This window comes from Callospermophilus lateralis, unplaced genomic scaffold (genome assembly GCF_048772815.1).
Source record: "Callospermophilus lateralis isolate mCalLat2 unplaced genomic scaffold, mCalLat2.hap1 Scaffold_63, whole genome shotgun sequence".
In the NCBI taxonomy this organism is placed as follows: Eukaryota; Metazoa; Chordata; class Mammalia; order Rodentia; family Sciuridae; genus Callospermophilus; species Callospermophilus lateralis.
The window spans coordinates 20065300-20083952 of NW_027514713.1; the positions used below are offsets into that span (position 1 = coordinate 20065300).

General features: G+C 43.7%; 1 pseudogene; it reads right to left on the reverse strand.

The window, feature by feature from the left end:
- On the reverse strand, positions 1 to 10011 carry LOC143389628 (semaphorin-4C-like; annotated as a pseudogene).
- Positions 10012 to 18653: the final 8642 nt, after the last annotated feature.

Here is an 18653-nt window from a genome sequence, read left to right on the forward strand (position 1 = left end):
TCACCTCTTTTTCAGCTCCTGGTTGTGTTCTTCTAACTGGTACTGGAGCTGCTTTCTCTGCTGCTCTAGAGAAAAGTGACTAAAATCCTCTGAAGCCACAGTCTGCAAAGGAAAGAGAGGGTTGAGTCTGGGATTCTGAAGCTGAAGCTTCCAGGCGCTGCACACTCCTGAAGATTCAAGTCCACCTTCCTCCCCTTCCAAATATCTTGGGAGCAAGGTCATAGACAGAGTGAAGAAGGAGTGGGACCCAGCTGGCTGCAGGAAGCAAGCCTAGGGTCCACCACCTTGCTGATGGGAGGGCCAGTGCCATCCCTCCTCCCAAAGTCCTCACTTACCCCCATGGCCTCCTGGAAGGATCTGGAAGGATGATAGCCACAGAATGACTGACTTACTGATCTCACTCAGTAAGACCAAGGGATCATAGACATAGCTGGTAAGGGAACCCATTAGGCAAGGTCAAGGACATGACACCCTCTATGGGGAAGAGGGTTGGGGGGCGTGACTACCAGCTGGGTCCAGGAAGGGACAGGCAAGGAGGAGGCAAGGGCAGAAAATGAAGATGGACAGAAGGATGAACATAAGTATGGATGCAGAGAAGCAAAAGCAAAAAAGAAATAAAAAATAGTAATAATATCCCAAATCAAGATGCATAATCACACAGAAAGTACATGTGAGGGCAACACAAAATCTGATAGGTAACAAGGAGGACATTAGACTCAGAGAAAGAGGTCACACCTCTCTCTACCCCATCTCCTACATCCCTTGACTATTAGGTCTAGGGGCTGGAACAGGGATGCTATAATCCACTGGGTTTTCTGGACTCAGTTTAGAAGGAGGTACAGGAGGCATTTTCATGAAGAAAGTCTTCAGACACAGGCCAAAGTGGCATGCCACTCATAGAGGGCTGTGGAAGGCAGGAAAGGTCAGGGGTTACAGCTTAGGAGGAGAGGGCTGAAGACCAGAATGGCTGGTGTCAGTGAGAGGTGTCTAAGGCATACTAGGGAGTCAGGAGCTGTCCAAGATATAAACCAGTGGTGTTAGGGTTTACATCTGATGCTGAAAACACACAAACAAACAAAAAATACCAAAACTATAGAGCATAAGGATCCATCAGATGGATAGAGATCTGGGGTTAGGGGCACTCCTAAAAGACAGGAACACAAACTGTCAGTCCAGCACGAATTCCACCAGCAGATCTTCTCCCAGCATCCTGAGCATCAGCAGACAGATGCCACAGGACAACATCCTGCCCTCCTCAACCTCAGGAGACTCCCAGGACAATGTGCTGCTGACTTGCCTTCCTTCCCTCCAGCCCAGGAACGTAGCAAAGAGGAAAAGTATGGCCCAGGACTCAGCATTCCTGTGGCTGGGCTCAACTCATTAGGGCCTCAGCTGGCCCCACTCACTGTCTTCTCACACAACATTCTGGGCCCCCACCTTGCTCTTCTTGCCAAAAGGCCAGCGCTTGGCACAACTATGGCCAGGGCCCTGGAACTTAGGCTCTCCATCTGAGCAGGTGTCCAGGCCATTTTCTGAGTGTGCACAGATCACCGGCTGGCTGAAGTCCTCAAATTCCACATCACCAGGGTGGGCATAACCTGACTTGTGCACCTCAATGAGAATCTGGGTGTCCTGGGGGAAGGAACAGTGGTTGGGCAGTCAGGGGCAAGGCCCTACCTAGTTTGGGAGATTCCCACAGTGCCCACTCATTGGCCTACTCAGGCACCCACATTCTTGGTATCCACAGTTTAAGCAGCCACCTTCATGTCCTCAAAGCACTTGGTAATGATGAGTAACACCTGCAGTTCCATCTCTGACAGCAGCCAGTAACCTGATTTACTGATCTCACTGAATGTGGCTCTATACTCTTCCTTGACCTGCAGTTTCTGTGGGGACAGGGAAAAGGCATGAAACACATGAGTGGAGGCAGATCAGGTATAAAGCATTCTGCAAATATGATGGTGCCCTAACTGTCAGCACTAGCTCCTGCCCAGTGGGGTGGGGAAGACACACTCCAGTAGGTGAAGCTGCAACATAGGGCTGGGGGTTGAAAATGAGTTATATAAGAACTGTAAATTGCTTCAGGTCAATTTGGTATCACTTGTGTTTTGACACAAAGTTATGGAGTATATCTTGTTTCCAATGTTTATTTAGTATAAGTGATTTCGGATCTGTATGTACTTTTTTGGGTAAATTATTTTATTGAAATTATTATTTGAAATAATAATTTTTTCATTGAAATAAAAATTTACAAAGAATAGGTAACTATCCCCAAGGAGTTTATTGATTAAAAATATCAACTGGTTGGCTATTTTATCTGCACATAATTAGTGGAAGTTTTAGTTGTTTCATACTGATTGGACTGAAGTAAATTTGAACATATATTTAAGATAAATATGAACTCTGATAAATTTTAAGTTATTCACTTCATAAATTATATTTTTGGAAAAAACTCATGGTACTTTTAGTTGAGGAAAGTAAATGTCGTATCTGGAGCTTGGCCCCAAACAAAGAAAGGCACCTTGAATTATTCATTCTCAGCAAGTAACATTTCTTTCCATACCTTTATTCATCCACTATATAGCTATTGTAAATCAGTGAAACTATTTTGCAGTAAATTCAGAAGATATGAATATCCTCTTCTAACCAGTTCTCTATCTCAATTTCTTTAGGAATAACGAGCAGCACCTATGTTCCCAATGGAACCTGGAGGAAATTAACAATAATGTTGAGGAAATAGGTCCTCCATATGATTAGATTGGTTTTATATCCATCAATCAATCATTCAATAAATGTTTTGAACACTAACCAGCATTGTGTTCCACAGATACATGGTGATGTATCTGTGGAAAACAAACAGACAAACATTGTTTTTTTTTTTTTAAATTCTTGTCTTTCTTTATAAAATTTGCATTGTTGTTAGGTTAAATAAACCAAGTTATTGATTGCTTAGCATAGTTATATTCTTCAGCTATTATTTTCACTATACTTAGTATTCCAAAATAATGATAGTTAATCTCATTAAATAATGGCTAATTAACAAGATTTTAAATTGGTACATTTCTGGGAAGCCCCTTGGAATATAAAACAATAAACAAACAGAGGCCCAATATTCCCATTTGACAAGACACAATTATTTGCCTTAATTAAATCAATATTTTCAGAATTATTGTGGGGATAAATTTGTTAAACTGGTGCTTCAAGGAATTTCAGGTTTCTTGTAGTTCTTGTAAAATCAATTCTTTTATATTATTTGGGGAATGGAAGCAAGTGCAAGTTTAGAATTTTATTTTTGTCAGGGTAACCAATTTTTGAAAAGCTAAGCTTGGTTTCTTTCTTCTGACTTATAAAATAAGAGTCAAGAATTATCTTCCCAAATGAGTATAAAATACTAAATATCAATATTTACCTCCAACTCGTAGATTTAGGCAAATAATCATTTGAAAAATTAAAGAAACTTGTTTAATGTAATAAACTCAGGGGTGTGCTTCTACTGAACTACTCCTCAGCCCTTTTTGTTTTGTGAGACAGGGCCTCACTAAATTGTCCAAGTTGTCTTGGAGCATGCAATCTTCCCACTGAGACTCTGGAGTCACTGAGATTACAGGCCAGCATGATACTATATGGAGCTTACATGGAGCTTATGGAAAGGTAAGAATAATGCATATGTGTGTATCTTATACATAAATATATGCTTAGTCTGAAATATATCTGTGAGCATAAACTGTGTGTGTGTATGTATATATTATGGTGGTGCTAGGTGCTCTGAAGTCAGTGAAGGGCTATAATGCAGTGGGCAGGGATGGGCTCCCTGATAAGGTAACAAATGAACAAAACATAAAAGTGAGAAAAGGGACCATTTGAATAGATGTACAAAGACAATAAAAGCAGCAGAAACTCCCTCACAAAATCAGACACACTGACTTATCAACTTGGAGTTATAGGACTGAAATCTACATTAAACCCAGGGAGAAAAAATCCCAAGTTAAGAATATTATATACAAGATTGACCAAATTATGGGCATGCACAGATGTGGCATAATGAATCCTATGATTATGTATATTTACAATATACCAATTTTTAAAAGTTATAGTCTAAGTTGAGTGTGGTGGTGAATGCCTGTAATCCCAATGACTCAGAGTGAGGCAAGAAGATCTGGAGATCAAAGCCTGCTTCAGCAGCTTAGTAAGGCCCTAACCAACCTAGTGAGAACCTGAATCCATATAAAAAATAAAAATTCTGGAAATGTAGCTCAGGGTTAGAATGTCCCTGGGTTCAATCCCCAGTACCAAAAACCAAAAATAAAATAACAATAATTAAAATATAAATAAAAAAGAGAACATCTAAAAGAAACCCAAAAGAACATTATGCATCAAAGATCAATAATCAGATTAACAGAAGATTTAACAACTGCTGCAGACACAAGCAGATAAAAGAGATTTCCAAAGGACTGAACAACAACAACAACAACAACCTGTCATTCTAGAGATTTATGACTAGTTAAACTATAACTAGAGTAGGGGCAGGAAAGGACAGCTTTCTCCCTGAAATAAAAACTATTAAGCTGTTTTTAAACAATTAAACCACATATTTTGGTGCACACCAGTAATCCAAGCAGCTCTGGAGGCTGATAGCAGAGGATCGCAAGTTCAAGGACAATCTCAGCAACTTAGTGAGGCTTTAAGGAATTCAGGGAGATGCTGTCTGTAAGTAAAATATAAAAAAAAAGGGCTTGGGATGTGGCAACCCTGGATTCAGTCCCCAGTACAAAAAATAATACATCTGAATAAAGCAAAATGACCCCAGAGAAAAGGTATCATTTGAAGGAGGAATAATTCACACAATACAATTGAAAAAGATCTTTATCATTGTGGAATTAGAAAATACATAAACAAAGAAACAAAATGGAGTCAGGTGACAACAGTGTTCTGAGGAGAGCAAGATGAGAGGTGTGTCAGAGCAATCTGGAGAGGAAGGGCCCTGCTTTGGACAGGGCAAGTTTTCTTTATCAACATCAGCACAACTGAACTTCTGAGCCAGAACAGTCCTTAGGGTGGGAGCTGACCTGGGCATGAAAGGATGTAGACAACACCTTCCATTTTAACAACCAAAAGTGTCTCTAAACAATATCACAGGCCCTTAGGCCCGCTCCTGAGGGCCCTAGAAAGAGGTGTCCAAGAAGGCAGGGGCTGGCCTGGGTTGCCAGGAGGTGCAGAGAGGGACCCAACTCCAAGCTGGCCCCAGCATGTCCAGGCACAATCTAGAGGGGCCATCCAATTACTAGTATCCAACAGGATCTCAAAATTACACTTCTGTTTCTGAGCTGGAAAGGGGACTGATGTGATGTTTGAGCAACTCCAGCGGGTACAATAGGGTCCTCTCTGCTGCCTTGATATCATTTTCCAGATTTTCCTGAAGCCACTGGCAAAGCGACCAAACCAGAAAGACCAGTAACACCAGGCTCAGAGCCCCCAGGGCAACCACAGCCAGCCACATAAGCCATAGGTATTCCATGGGGGCCTGAACCTCCAGGTCACTGAGGGGCCCACTATCACAGCCACAAGATACCCCTCAACAGCCAGCCATGTCCCCTACTCCTCTGAAAAGCAGTTGTAGGCCCCAGCATGGTGATATTGGGCAGTCATCACCACCAGGGCTTGGAGATGGGCATCATAGTGGATGGAGCGTGGTTCATCTGCAGGTAGGTCCTGGCCCTCAAAGATCCAGCGGGCATAGGCCAACTTGGAGGAGAGGGACAGGGAAGTACCAAGTCTGTGCCCACTACCATTGTGATGTTTTTCAGCATTCACCTGACTGTAGCAACAGAGAGAGAATGTAGCAGAGTCAATGCAAGAGACCAAGGGCCAGGGAGGTGTGATGTGGAAAATCCACCTAAGGACCACAGCCCATCTGGAGTGGAGGGGAACACAAAAAAGCTCACCTTTCTTAGTGCCATGAATGTCACAAAAGCCTCTGGTATCTGAGATCCCCATGTTCTGAACAAGTAGAGATCTGGCAGAGGAAAGGGGTGTCAGAAGCATGGTTCCAACCACCGTATCCACACACCTTCCTGGTCCCAGCCCTTGCAGAACCCAGCTCACCCAGAGTAGCTGGCCACAGACAAACAGTGACTAGTGTTGATGCTCCAGGCAGAGTAGGAGTCCCGCGCAAGGACACAGTCTGCGCAGATGTGGTACTTCACAGAGTCTGCCAGGGGCAGCTGGACCAACTGAGAGCAGGAGCCAGCAAAGAGAAGCTTCTGTGGGAGAAGAGGAGTGAGAGGGTTGGTAGGGCCACATGCATCCCAGGGCTGCTCAGACTCCAAGAAGCACAAGCATGAGAGGTGCCCATATGAAGAAGAGGCAGAAGACAGCACTGCAAAGGAATGTGCAAGTCTCAAGAAAACAGGGAGGCTATACACACAGAAGGCATGAAACATTTTCCTCCAGTGCCCTTGGCTCTCACAATAGCACCAGCACAGCATAAGGTGTTCTCTGTTTGAATGGTAACTGCCAATCTGAGTGTTTACACAACCCCATATTCTTTCTGCTGTTACTCCATGTGCTGGGAAACAATTTTAAGTGATAATAGCTGCAAAAGGCAAACAAATCATCATCCAGAGGATGCTGCAAATGTGTATGAGGGTTAAGGAAAAAGACAACACTTCAGGGAACATGGTGGGGAATCAGCGGGTCAGGCCCAGTGCACCACTGGGGACTAGGCAGAAACCAATGCTGGGAGGGCACCATAAACATGTCAAAGCTGGGGAAGTCTGGCGAGTATGGAGAGGATCAGAGAGGAGGCTGTAAGCAGAGTCCTGGACCCACATAGAGGTGTCTAAAAAAAAACATGTGTTTTCTCCAGGACTAATTCTGGGAATGCAGCCCTGCAGGGACCAGGGTATACATAATGCTCCTGTGGAGTGCCAATCCTGTCAGCACACACCCTGACTTCCCAGGCTTGCCCTGAGCTTACTTAGGTGTGCTGAACTGGCCAACCATGCCAACCTGATTTGGGGATGGTGGAGTGGGTGCAATGGCAGTGCATGGAGTCTAATTAGCTACCTTGCTTGGTGACAGCACAAGGCTTTCCACATTTTTCTTATCAAACACTTACAGTTATTCAATCAGGTAGACCCCAGGCCTCAGGATCACAGCCTTGAGCAGCCAGCCATCTCCTGGAAAAGTCTGGAGAAGGGAGTGTCAATGACAGGGAATGAGGCTCTTGGGTGTCTCCCAGCCCCAGACACACCCAAGAGCTTACCTACCTGTGCCAATGAACAGCAGTGTATAGATGGCTTTGTCAAATCCTGTAAATTGGTCAGCCACCAGGTGGGTGAAGTTGGTGTTTTCATGAGCAGGGGCTGGCCCCATGAAGGCTCTACCTGCTTGTCCATCAGTGGGTGCTTCTTGATGAAGATGAGGGTTCTGTCAGCCAGCTCCAGAGAACTGGTGTGACCCTGGTGATGGCGCCAATTGTTGATGCACTTGTGGGGGTAGGGGTATGGACAGGGGAGCTATCAGCTGTTGGGAGGCCACTGGAACTGACAGGGAACACTTCCTGCCCAAAAGACTCACTGAACCAGGCTGGGGGCTGGGTACTGGGTCAGTGTATTGACCCCACTTCTGCACTTCCTCAAACAACCCAGGGTTGGTTTCTGCCTAGTCCCCAGTGGTGCTCTGGTCCTGACCTGCTGGTTCCCCACCATGTCCTCGGAACACCCACTGGATCTCTTCCAACTGGTACTCACAGACTGAGGAAAGGTCCACATTACCCCTGTTGCAATGAGAGAGGGATCTCAAGGGTCAGGTCCGATGCCCACCTTAACATCTCACCCCAGCTCCAGAGATTGCAGGAATGTAGGGATCAGCAGAAAATGCTCATGGGCAGAAGAATATACCAGCAGGCAGATCTAAGGTGCCACCAGGCAGGGCCTTGCCTTCTTTCCCCAGGGGCCTTTAAAAGGGGCAAGTGCTCAGTGTTCCAGACACTGACCACTTGGATATCCCTATAGGACAGCATGGTTCAGGCCCTCCCACCCACATACTGCCCTTGACGTGAACACCTGCTCATCCCCACCCCAGCATTCCTGGCCAACTCACCATCACATATGAAATACACCAAAGAAGGTGGTCTTGTGCCAGGAGGCACCCTGCAGGGTATGCACAGCCTGCAGCTGGTTGAAATAGAGCTGCTGGTTGGGCACTGAGCACCCCAGCTGTGACTTCAGGAATTTGGTCCACTTCTTCTGCAGTGTGTGTGCACCGGCTATGTCACTCTGGCAGATATCAAGGAGATGCAGTGGGTCAGCCGATGCCCAGCCCACAGGGTTCCCAGGGCTCATGCTGGGGGCTCAATACCTTGCAGACACCGGCAACTTGGGCCTGCAGCTGCTTGGTACAGCAGTCGTATTCCACCACCCTCTCACTGAAGAAGTACACCTTGTCGTCATCCCCTGTGATGCTCCCCACACTCTCAGGGACATAGGCAGAGGCAATGAAGTGGGGCCCTGCAGCAAGGCAAGGAGGTTCAGTCATGAGGTGACAAGGACCTCACAGGTTTCCCACCCTGGGCTTCCCCAGTCCTTCTCCCTGCTCACTGTTGAGCCATAAGGCCTCGTACTCTGCCTTCATGGGGTGATAGGGCCCCATGTTCTGGAGGATGACAGGCTGGGTGCCCAGGAAGTTATTGAGGGTGGCTGAGTACAACTCACCATCTGTGGGAAATGGAAGGACGGTCAGGCCATAAACAAGGTGTAGACACCCAGAGTGTGTCAAGTTCCAAGGAACTCACCCAAAACAGGCACAGCCACTCACCTACAAGAAGGCCAGTGTGGCCCTTAGCTGGGTCATAGGGACAATTCCCCTTCCCGTCATCAAAATCTTCATGCTCCAAAGTGAAGGTGAGCATGTTCTAGAGGCAGAAGGAGGATGAGCATGAGGGCAGGACCCCATACTGGAGGCCAGGGTGGCAGGCAGCCAGGGTGGGGCAGCAATCACAATGTAGGTGCACTTGGGCTAAAAGGCGTAGGTACCACAGACATACATATGGGAGGTGTTGTAAGGCTGCAGGAAGCAGATGCAGTTGAAACACTCCATCTTGGGGATAAAGGGATCAGTCAGTGAGACCCCTAGGTGAGGGCCACTAGTGCCGAGGCTAAAGAGAGGTCTGACCTCCTATGACAGTACTCCAGGGAAGAGTGCCCTGTGAGGCTCAGGAGGCCAGCAGAGCCTGAGCATCCACATGGTTGCTCTTCCCTTTCTCAGAACACTCGATCTTCTTCTCAGCTGGTGCCTCCCAGAAGATCTAGTGGACAAGGAATATGGTAATGTCATAAGTAGATGCAGAGAAGGATGATTCCCTGTGGGAAATCTTGATCCTCATCCTCCAGAAGCTTCTTTCAGTAGAGGACAGAAGCCCCTAGCCACCAGCAAGGAGCCCTGGCACTTGTCTTCCAAGTCACTCAGGAGGCTGAGGCAGAAGTATTACAAATTGAAGGCCAGCCCTTGCAACGTAGTAAGAACTTGTATGTAAATAAAGTTTGAAAAGGGACTGGGAATGCAGCTCATAGAGTGTCCCTGTGTTTAAGCTCAAGTACATGGGTATGTTTGGGGGGAGTCCCATAGTACTTCATCATGGCATAATCCAGTAAGTGCCATAGAAGGGAAGAGAGAGCTTGCTGATCCTGATGGGGGTTGGGAAGGCCTGGGGGCACACTATTTGATGAGATACCATGTGGTTTAATTGGGTCAAATGGTGGTTGCATTCCAAGCTTTCTGAGGAATCTCCATACTGCTTTCCAGAGTGGCTGTACCCATCCAAATTGATTTATTCTAAGCAATTGTCTTCCCATGTCTTTTAAGTTTAGAGGCAAGGAGTTCTTTTTCCAAGGATGTCATGCCACTTTTTAAATTATTGTTGAAACTCTAAATATGTGTAGCTTTTCATCCACCCTTCCCACACACAAGTAAATGAATATCACAGTATCTCACTGGATCTCCAGTGCCCATACGTGTTTGCAGCTGATGGCAGGGTTGAAGTTTTGTGGCAGATATTAGACAGCACAGGCTCAGAATGTTTCTCTCCTCCTTATTTTCCATCCTTTTATCATTGGAGATGGAGCCCAGCAGCCTGTTTGAATCCTTAGGTAGTGTGACCCTAGAATATTGGTGGCATTATTTCTACTCTCCATTAGGCACCAATAGCAAAAAAGCAAATTGGGAGCACACTTATAGCATCTGCAGTATGTATGAAGTTTGTGTGCATCTGTTGGGCCACAGTGATGAGATAAATCCTCTTTGTTAATATGTGACTTGCAACTTGAAGCCTCCCCAGTCTCTGAATTATAAACCAGGTTGCTCTGTGGGCAGCCTTTCAGCCAGAGAACACATGGAACAGAGCAAGGGATAATCCTGGGAATGCAAAGAGCACACTGGAATTTTTTTTCCTTTCCCTTTTGGTGGTGACTTTAGGTAACGGCTTCGTCAAAACCTGGCTGATTCCATAAAGCCTTGCAAGTAAGGGCTGCTAGAAATGAGAGCACACTGAAGTATGTCATCAAAAAAAGAACAAGGGGCTGCTCTTGTAACATGCACTCTAGTACCTTGACCCCTCTCCTAAAAACTATAGTTCCGAGTCAGGCGTGGTTGTGCATACCTGTAATCCTAGTGGCTCTAAAGGCTGAGGCAGGAGGATTGCAAGTTCAAAGCCAGCCTCAGCAAAAGCAAGGCCCTAAGCAACTCAGTGAGACCCTGTTGCTAAATAAAATATGAAAAGGGCTGGGGATGTGGGTCAGTGGTTAAGTGTCCCTGGGTTCAATCCCCTCTAAAGGGGGGATTTTTTGTGTATGCTAATTATATAGAATAGTGGGTTTTGTTGTGGTATATTTGAAACTGCATATACCATAACTGTAGTATAGACAAAGGGGTCAGAGGGAGAGTTGAAGGGATGCAAGGGGAGGGTACCCTGAATGAAATATATCAATCAGAATATCATGAATCCTATAAAGAAAGAAACGTTCAAGCCTGCCACAGAACTAAGACTCTGTCTACCACCAACAGATGGAGCTGGGGGTGGGGGGCTTATGTCATGTCCCTTTGGCTTGGAAAGAAATATTTGTAAACACTTTTTAAGAACCTAACATAAATTGAGACTGAAATAGAAGACAGGAACTTATTATACTTGATCATGACCTGTTGGCATATTACTTAAGATTTATTGATTCCCTTCTATAATTCCATAGTCATAAAGAGAATTGGAATCATTTTGTTAAAAGCTGGAATGCTAGGTAGTGCTTGTCCTGGAGAAAATGTACCAGAAGTTTGTGCCTCAAAGAAGTGGAATGGAGTTACAGATACAAACCTGTTTTCTCTGATATCCATTTCTAGGAAATTGTTTTCACAATATCTGAGCATCTCTTAATTAATTGGTAAAATGAATTTCTGAGCAGAATTGTACTGTGGTCTGATAAGCCAGAAAATCCCCTCTTATTCACCCCTCACAAACACTCTGCTTAGCATTTTTACAAAGATTCTCCCCTCTTCAAAGATGAAGAATGATTGTTGTTTTTATTTTATCAATCCACATATTTAAACAAGTTTTTTTCTGTTTTGTTTTATACCTGAAATTGAACCCAAGGGCAGTTAACCACTGAGCTATATCCCCATCCCCTTTTCTATTTTATTTAGAGACAGGATATCACTAAGTTGCTGAGGCTGGCTTTGAACTTGCAATCCACTTACCTCAGCCTTCAGAGCTGCTGAGATTACAGGGGTGCACCACTGCACCCAGCTAAATGTAACTTTTTAATTCCACTTCTACACATGGGTGTATAAAGTCAATGTGACCTCAACTGATGTAACCTGCAGATTAGCTACTGGTAAACACAAACAAGATTGGTGACTTTTCAAGCAAATGGTTAGACATGTCATCACTTTTCACAGTTTGTCCATGGTTAGCATATACAGTTTCAGCAAGAATCTTGCAGTTTCTGATGTAAGTTCTTGCCATAAATTTTTATTGGGGGGGTAGGGATAGGAGCTGGGATTTTCACACTAAAGCCTGCTGTCTGTTGTGTGGATAACCCTCAGTTTTTTTCTTTGCATTTGACTGTGCAGATGACATAAAAACATTTTGTGAATTGGAAAGTATGATCACATTCCCCCTCAGGTTTCATTGAGGCACAGATTCCTAGTGAATCTAGTTTATGCCTGCACATTTTTGGGGAGGTGAAGTACTTTTGCTCTGAAGGATGCTGCAGTCACTTTTCAAGTGGGAAAAAAGTTATCTCTAATACATGTGAAATTTTTCACTACCTAAGAGGAAGGGAGTTGGAAAACAGCTTTTTTCTTTTTTTTTCCTTTTTCTTTCTTTCTTTCCTTTTTTTTTTTTTTTGTACCTGGGATTGAACTCAGTGGCACTCAACTACTGAGGCACATCCCAGCCCCGTCCCTTTTTTATTTTATTTAGAGACAGGTTTTCCCTGACTTGCTTAGGGCCTTGCTAAGTTATTGAGGCTGGCTTTGAACTTGCCACCTTCCTGCCTCAGCCTCCTGAGCTGCTGGGATTACAGGCATGCCCAGCTAGGAAGCAGTTTTAAGTCACAGAGACATTTGATGTGCATATTTGTGTGAGTTAGAGTCTTACTAGAGACATTTTTTAAAATAGTTTTTAAGTTAGAGATGAACTCAATATCATTATCTGGTTTATGTATTTTTATGTGGTGCTGAGGATTGAACCCAGTGCCTCACTTGTGCTAGGCAAGCACTCTACCACTGAGCCACAATGCCAGCCCACAAATTAATGTATTAAAGCTCAGATTTTCCTCCTGTCAAGTGAAGTATTACCAACATACTTCACAGGGTTGCAAAGAGGAGTTAAAAAAAGTGCTTAGAAGAATATATTCTCTATAATCCTTAGATATTGTGATTAATGTATCATGCACAATTTCAAGTAGCTTACATCATAAGACACAGCTAAAAAGGGTGAAATGAATATCCCCTAGTGTAGAAAGTGGTAGAAAAAGCAATTTGACACATTCTGGAGTCCTGATACATTTTTACTCTGGAGTCCTGATACATTCTTACTCAGATCGTGAATGGGGTTCTGTGTGCCCCTCCTATGGTCCATGATGGTTTTGCTAGGTTTGTATATAGTAGGAGTACAGGTAGAGCAGCAGATGATACAGCCTCAGGGCCAGGCTGTATTTATCCACATTATCTTGGAAAAGACCTGAGGTTCCTGGGGGAGGAAACAAACAGTAGCTGATAAAGTTTGGTGGTACTAAGCATGATTCCAGAGAAAGCAATGCTCCCCAGCTAGCTGGTGACAGATTCCTTCCTGCTCTTCCTTTAAGCTAAGAGATGAGCAGAGGTTGATGGGCAGGGAGTGGGCGTGAGTTTCATTCTTCCTCATGGCTTTATCTTTGTGAAATAGGTTAGGGAGATTGTTATTTGGACCTTCAGGATATTTCTGTACCCCATAATGAGTGAGTCTGTGCTAGACAGATTGATAGCACTCCATAAATAGAGATGGCCCCCACCTTATGATGGGTTAACTTAAAATATTTCAACTTTACAATGATGTGAGAGCAGATCTTGGGAACCACTCTGTTTTTTTTTTCACTTTGAGTTCAATATTCAGTGAATTCCATGAGCCTTACAACACTGTGTTATAAATTGAGCTCTGTCCTGGGCACAGGGGTGCAGGCCTGCACCTGTAATCCCAGCAGTTTGGGAGGCTGAAGCAGGAATATCACAAGTTCGAGTTCAGCTTTAGCAATATGGCGAGGCTCTAAGCAACTCAGCGCAACTCTGTCTCTAAATAAAATACAAAATAGGGATGAGATGTTCCTCAGTGGTTGAGCGCCCCTGAGTTCAATCTCCAGTACCCCCTCGCAACAAAAAGAGGTATGGCATCAGTGATTTTGCTCTGCAGCAGACTCACACCACTGGAGTTTGTTTAAGGCAAGCTAGGCTGAGATTTGATATTTGGTGGGTTAAGTGTATTGAATGCATTTTAATACAATGTTTTTAACTTCCTGTGGGCATCCTTTTATTGTAGATTGAAGAGCACGAGTATTGGTTAGTGGGTTGAGGATTAGGGGACAACCTCTAAATGTTTATGTCATCTATAGAAAAGCAAAGAATTGACATAAACTAGTCTGTGTTAGTTACATATTAAAATTCTTGATGTGCCATATGCTGATAAATGTATAACAAATTATTGCTGTAATGACTGATAACACTCAGTTTGGAGTTGGGTAGACATGTTAGCATACGACTCTTTGCAGCCAGTACAAACTTATAAACTCACACAACTAATTAATAACCCTTGTGTGATGGGTACTGTGCTAAGTGGTTTAGGTATATTTGTTCATTTAAACATCACTGTAACTTTTTTTTTTTTTTTTGGTACCAGGGATTGAACCCTGGGGAACTTAACTACAGAGCCACATCCCCAGCTCTTTTTTTATAACCAGAGCCACATCCCCAGCTCTTTTTTATATTTTATTTAAAGACAGGGTCTTGATAAGTAAGTTGCTTAGGGCCTTGCTAAGTTGCTGAGCTGGTTTGAACTTGCAGTCTTCCTGCCTAAGCCTCCAGAGTTGCTGGGATTACTGGTGTGTCACCATGCCTGGCATAGAACCTCTTTTAAAAGGAGAAAACTGAAGTTCATAGAGTGCAAGAAGCTAGCCCAAGGTTACATGAGTTGTTAGTGACAGAATTTCCATGGGGACCCACACAGCCTGGCTTCAGGGTTCATGCTGTGGACTCAAAACTATACTGTCACCTCTCAGCAAAATTTCAACATTGCTAATCTGAAGTTTCCTTAAGTTAGAAAAAGTCACACAAGAGCACAGTCTAAATCAGAGCTAAACTTGACTAAATCCTCTTCCTCTGTCCCATTTGCAAGCAGGTGCAGCTGTAGGTCAGGGAAATAGGTTCTTTACTCCCTTTGAGTGTCCAGAATTACCCCTTGAAAGCCACACACTCCTCCTGGCTGTGTCTTCTCTCCCACAGGCATCCCTCTTTCCCCAGACTGTGCCAAGCATACATCACTCTCTTCATACAGTAGTCTACAAGGGCCTCCAAAAGCATATTTAAGTGTTACCTTATGGCTAATTTTCTCCCTGGAATCAGTCACTGTGGAATTCTGAGGAACCAAACACTTGCCTTTATCACATTGTTTACACTATACAAGCCATTTTATTTTATTTTATTCTTGTACCAGGGATTGAACCCAATGGTGTTTAACAACTGAGCCACATCCCCAGCCCTTTTCTTGTATTTTATTTTGAGATAGGGACTCGCTGAGTTGCCTAAAGCCTCACTATATTGCTGATACTAGCCTTAAAGTTGACATCTTCCTCCCTCAGCCCCCTGAGCTGCTGGAATTACAGGTATGCACCACCACCCCTAGCACATTCCCAGCCCCCTCCATCACTCAGACACTCATATTCCACCCCAACTGTACACTTTTGAGTTATTTTTCAAGCTACCCCCTAGGGCCCTCTTCTTCATAGGAGTGATCCTTTTGTCACCAAATAATGTAGATCAGTGCCTTTAAAATGAAGATGTCTTAATTTGAAGATTATTTTTCCCTTTGGTCATTCTAGGCAAAGAAATGGCATTTATTCTCACTGTGAACCATCAGGACACTGCAATGTAGGACACATTCTTTGTTGCTATTTTGTTCTCTCAGTGGGATCATTGTAGATATTTCTGCCACATCAATCTGGGTTGTGTTATCCATCTGGCATACACTACGGAGGATGGACATGGTCAGGAAGAAAAGGGCAGTGGTGTCCAGGGCTTATGTCTACCTAATGGTGGACCGTTATAGTGGCCTGAAGCAAAGGGTAGAGCTATTGCACCTCTGAAGGGTGCCACTGTGGCCTACAGATTCACCTGTGATAGTTTCTTACCCTGAAGTGTACAGGGTAAACCAGGCACAGTGGTGCATGCCTGTCATCCCAGCATCTCAGGAGGCTGAAGCAGGAGGATCACAAGTTCAAAGCCAACCTCAGAAACTTAGTGAGGTGCCAAGCATCCCAGTGAGACCCTGTCTCTAAAAAAAATACAAAATAGTGCTGAGGATGTGGCTCAGTGGTCAAGTGCCCCTGAGTTCAATCCCGAGTTACCCTGGTCCCTCCAAAAAAAAAAAAAAAAAGCTGCTGGAAAGGCTTTGACATCTTTCTCACTCTGGGTAACGTGACTGTCATGTCAGTATTTTAGCCTCACATCAGTGATGCCCAGGCAGCTTTATCTATTGATGGTCATCTCGCATGCCCCCAATTGTAGCCTGTCTTATGTCTTTTGCATAACTCAGTCCTGCACCATCAATGTTGCTTGATGTTGATAGTGACCATGAAATAATAAGAAGGTGGGGCATGATCTAGGTGGGTACATGCACACTTGGTGGCTAAAAGTTTTCATGGTTCTGTGTGTATTCATAAAGGACCATGAAAGTGTCAAGAGCATTGATTTTTGAGGTTACAAATTAAATCTGGTGGGTAGGAAAATTTGCACAGATAGAAACTATTAATAATGAGGATTGAATGTCTCTCTCCCTCTGTGTGCAGCTGGAAAGAGGAACCACTTTTGTGATGCAGTGAAAAATCCCTCACCTACCAATTTATAACACTTTAGCTTTGGCTAAATCTCCAATTTCTCTTATCCTTCTGTAAAATGGAATGATACCATAGGGATTTATGAGCATTAAATAATTTGATGACCTTAGAACAGTAGGTAGTTGATACATATGTGTGTCCCCTGCATAGATAGTATTATTTTGGTGGATGTGGGTGGTGGTGATGGTGACGTGAGCCTTGGAGACATTAAGCATCAACCTCAGCATCTTAATATTGAAAGGAATAATGTTTCTGGGTATTCTGGTTTATTTTCCACTCAGTACATACTATAATAACTATTTGGAAGACTATTGTGAGCATTCAATAAAATATCCTGCTGGATAGATTTTGGTCATCTTTGAATCCCAATACAATTGGGAGAAGTTTCACAGTCATGGAACAGTATAGATATCGCTTATCATTTTCCTTCTGATTATAAGTATCACCTAGGATATGTAATTTTTTTTTCAGTATTGAGGGTGGAACCCAGGGCCTTGCATATGCTAGGCAAGTGCTCTACCACTGAGATGCATCCCCAGCCTATTCTGATTCTCCTTCTTCTTATTATTATTTTGAGACAGGGTCTTCCCAAGTTGTTGAGGCTGGCCTGAAATGTGTCACCCTATTGCCTTTGCCTCTCAAGATGCTAAGATTATAGGTATGTGCCACTGTGACCAGCAAGAAACACAAGTTATTTTTTTGTACCAGGAAATGAACCCAGGGAGAATTTTATCCACTGATCCACATCTCCAGTCCTTTTATATATTTTATTTAGAGACAGGGTGTTGCTAAATTTCTTAGGGTCTCACTACGTTGATGAAGCTGGCTTCAAACTTTCAATCCTCCTCCCTCAGACTCCCAAACTGCTGGGAATACAGGTGTAAACCACTGTGCCTGTCAGGATATAGAAATTTCCATGGATGTTATCTTTCCATGAGAATTTTAAAGTTCCTCACTACTTGGCATATTATAGTTCTTGTTAATAGTGATTATCAATATTTTGTCTTATGCCAGTCATTCATGATAGAGTTGATTTGTCTGTGGGGAGACACATGGCAATGTTTTGCTTGTCACAATTATGCAGAGGTGCTACTACCATCAAGTGAGTAGATAACAGGGACACTGCTAAACCTCCTGCAATGCACACACCATGCCTCACAGCTGGGACAGCCCAGAATATCAATAGTGCCAGGGCTGAAGCACTCTGCACTAACTGAAAGCTCCTTGGAAGCAGCACAGTGTCCTACTCCCTGTCCTGAGCCCTGGCATGGATCCCTATCAGATATACCTTGGGTCCTCAGGCACCTCCAGAGTTACATAGTCTACAAACATTTAGCCCCTGGGTTTAGCATTTCTGCAGATTAACTTTGTGACTTCTAGGTTTCAGGATTCATCCACAGCCATTTTTAATATTTTATTCAGGACAGGGTCTCACTGAATTGGTAAGTTCCTGAGGCTGGCCTTGAACTCATGATCCTCCTGCCTCAGCCTCTTAGATGCTGGTATGACAGGTGTGGGCCACCATGCCCATCTCTCTTCTGTTTTTATTTTACATTTTTGATGACAGAGATTTAACACAGGGCCTTGGACATACACATATAACATACACTATAAATATAATTTTATCCTCTTAAAAATATTAATCTCATAATATCACAGACATTAGGAAAGAAAACAGTATAAACACAGCTCAAAGCACTGTCCATGGACTGCCCTCACTCTGTTGAACTGTTGATCCCCAGGCAAGCGAGTACAGAAAGTGAGAGAGTTCAGAAACTTGGGAAGCCATGGGCCAGTGCTTGGTGGTTTCTATTCTCTGTAGGTATCTGTCTTCACCATATTCAAGAATATGAATTTCTTTTACAATGTATGACCTTTTAGTATTTAAACTTTGCATAATAGTTAAAATTGTTGGATAATTCGAAGACATATTTTTCCAACTTTTACCATGTAAATGTTAAAATTTACAGAGAAGCCGAGGGAGTTCTAGAGTGAACAATTATAGAACTACTAAAAACGTGG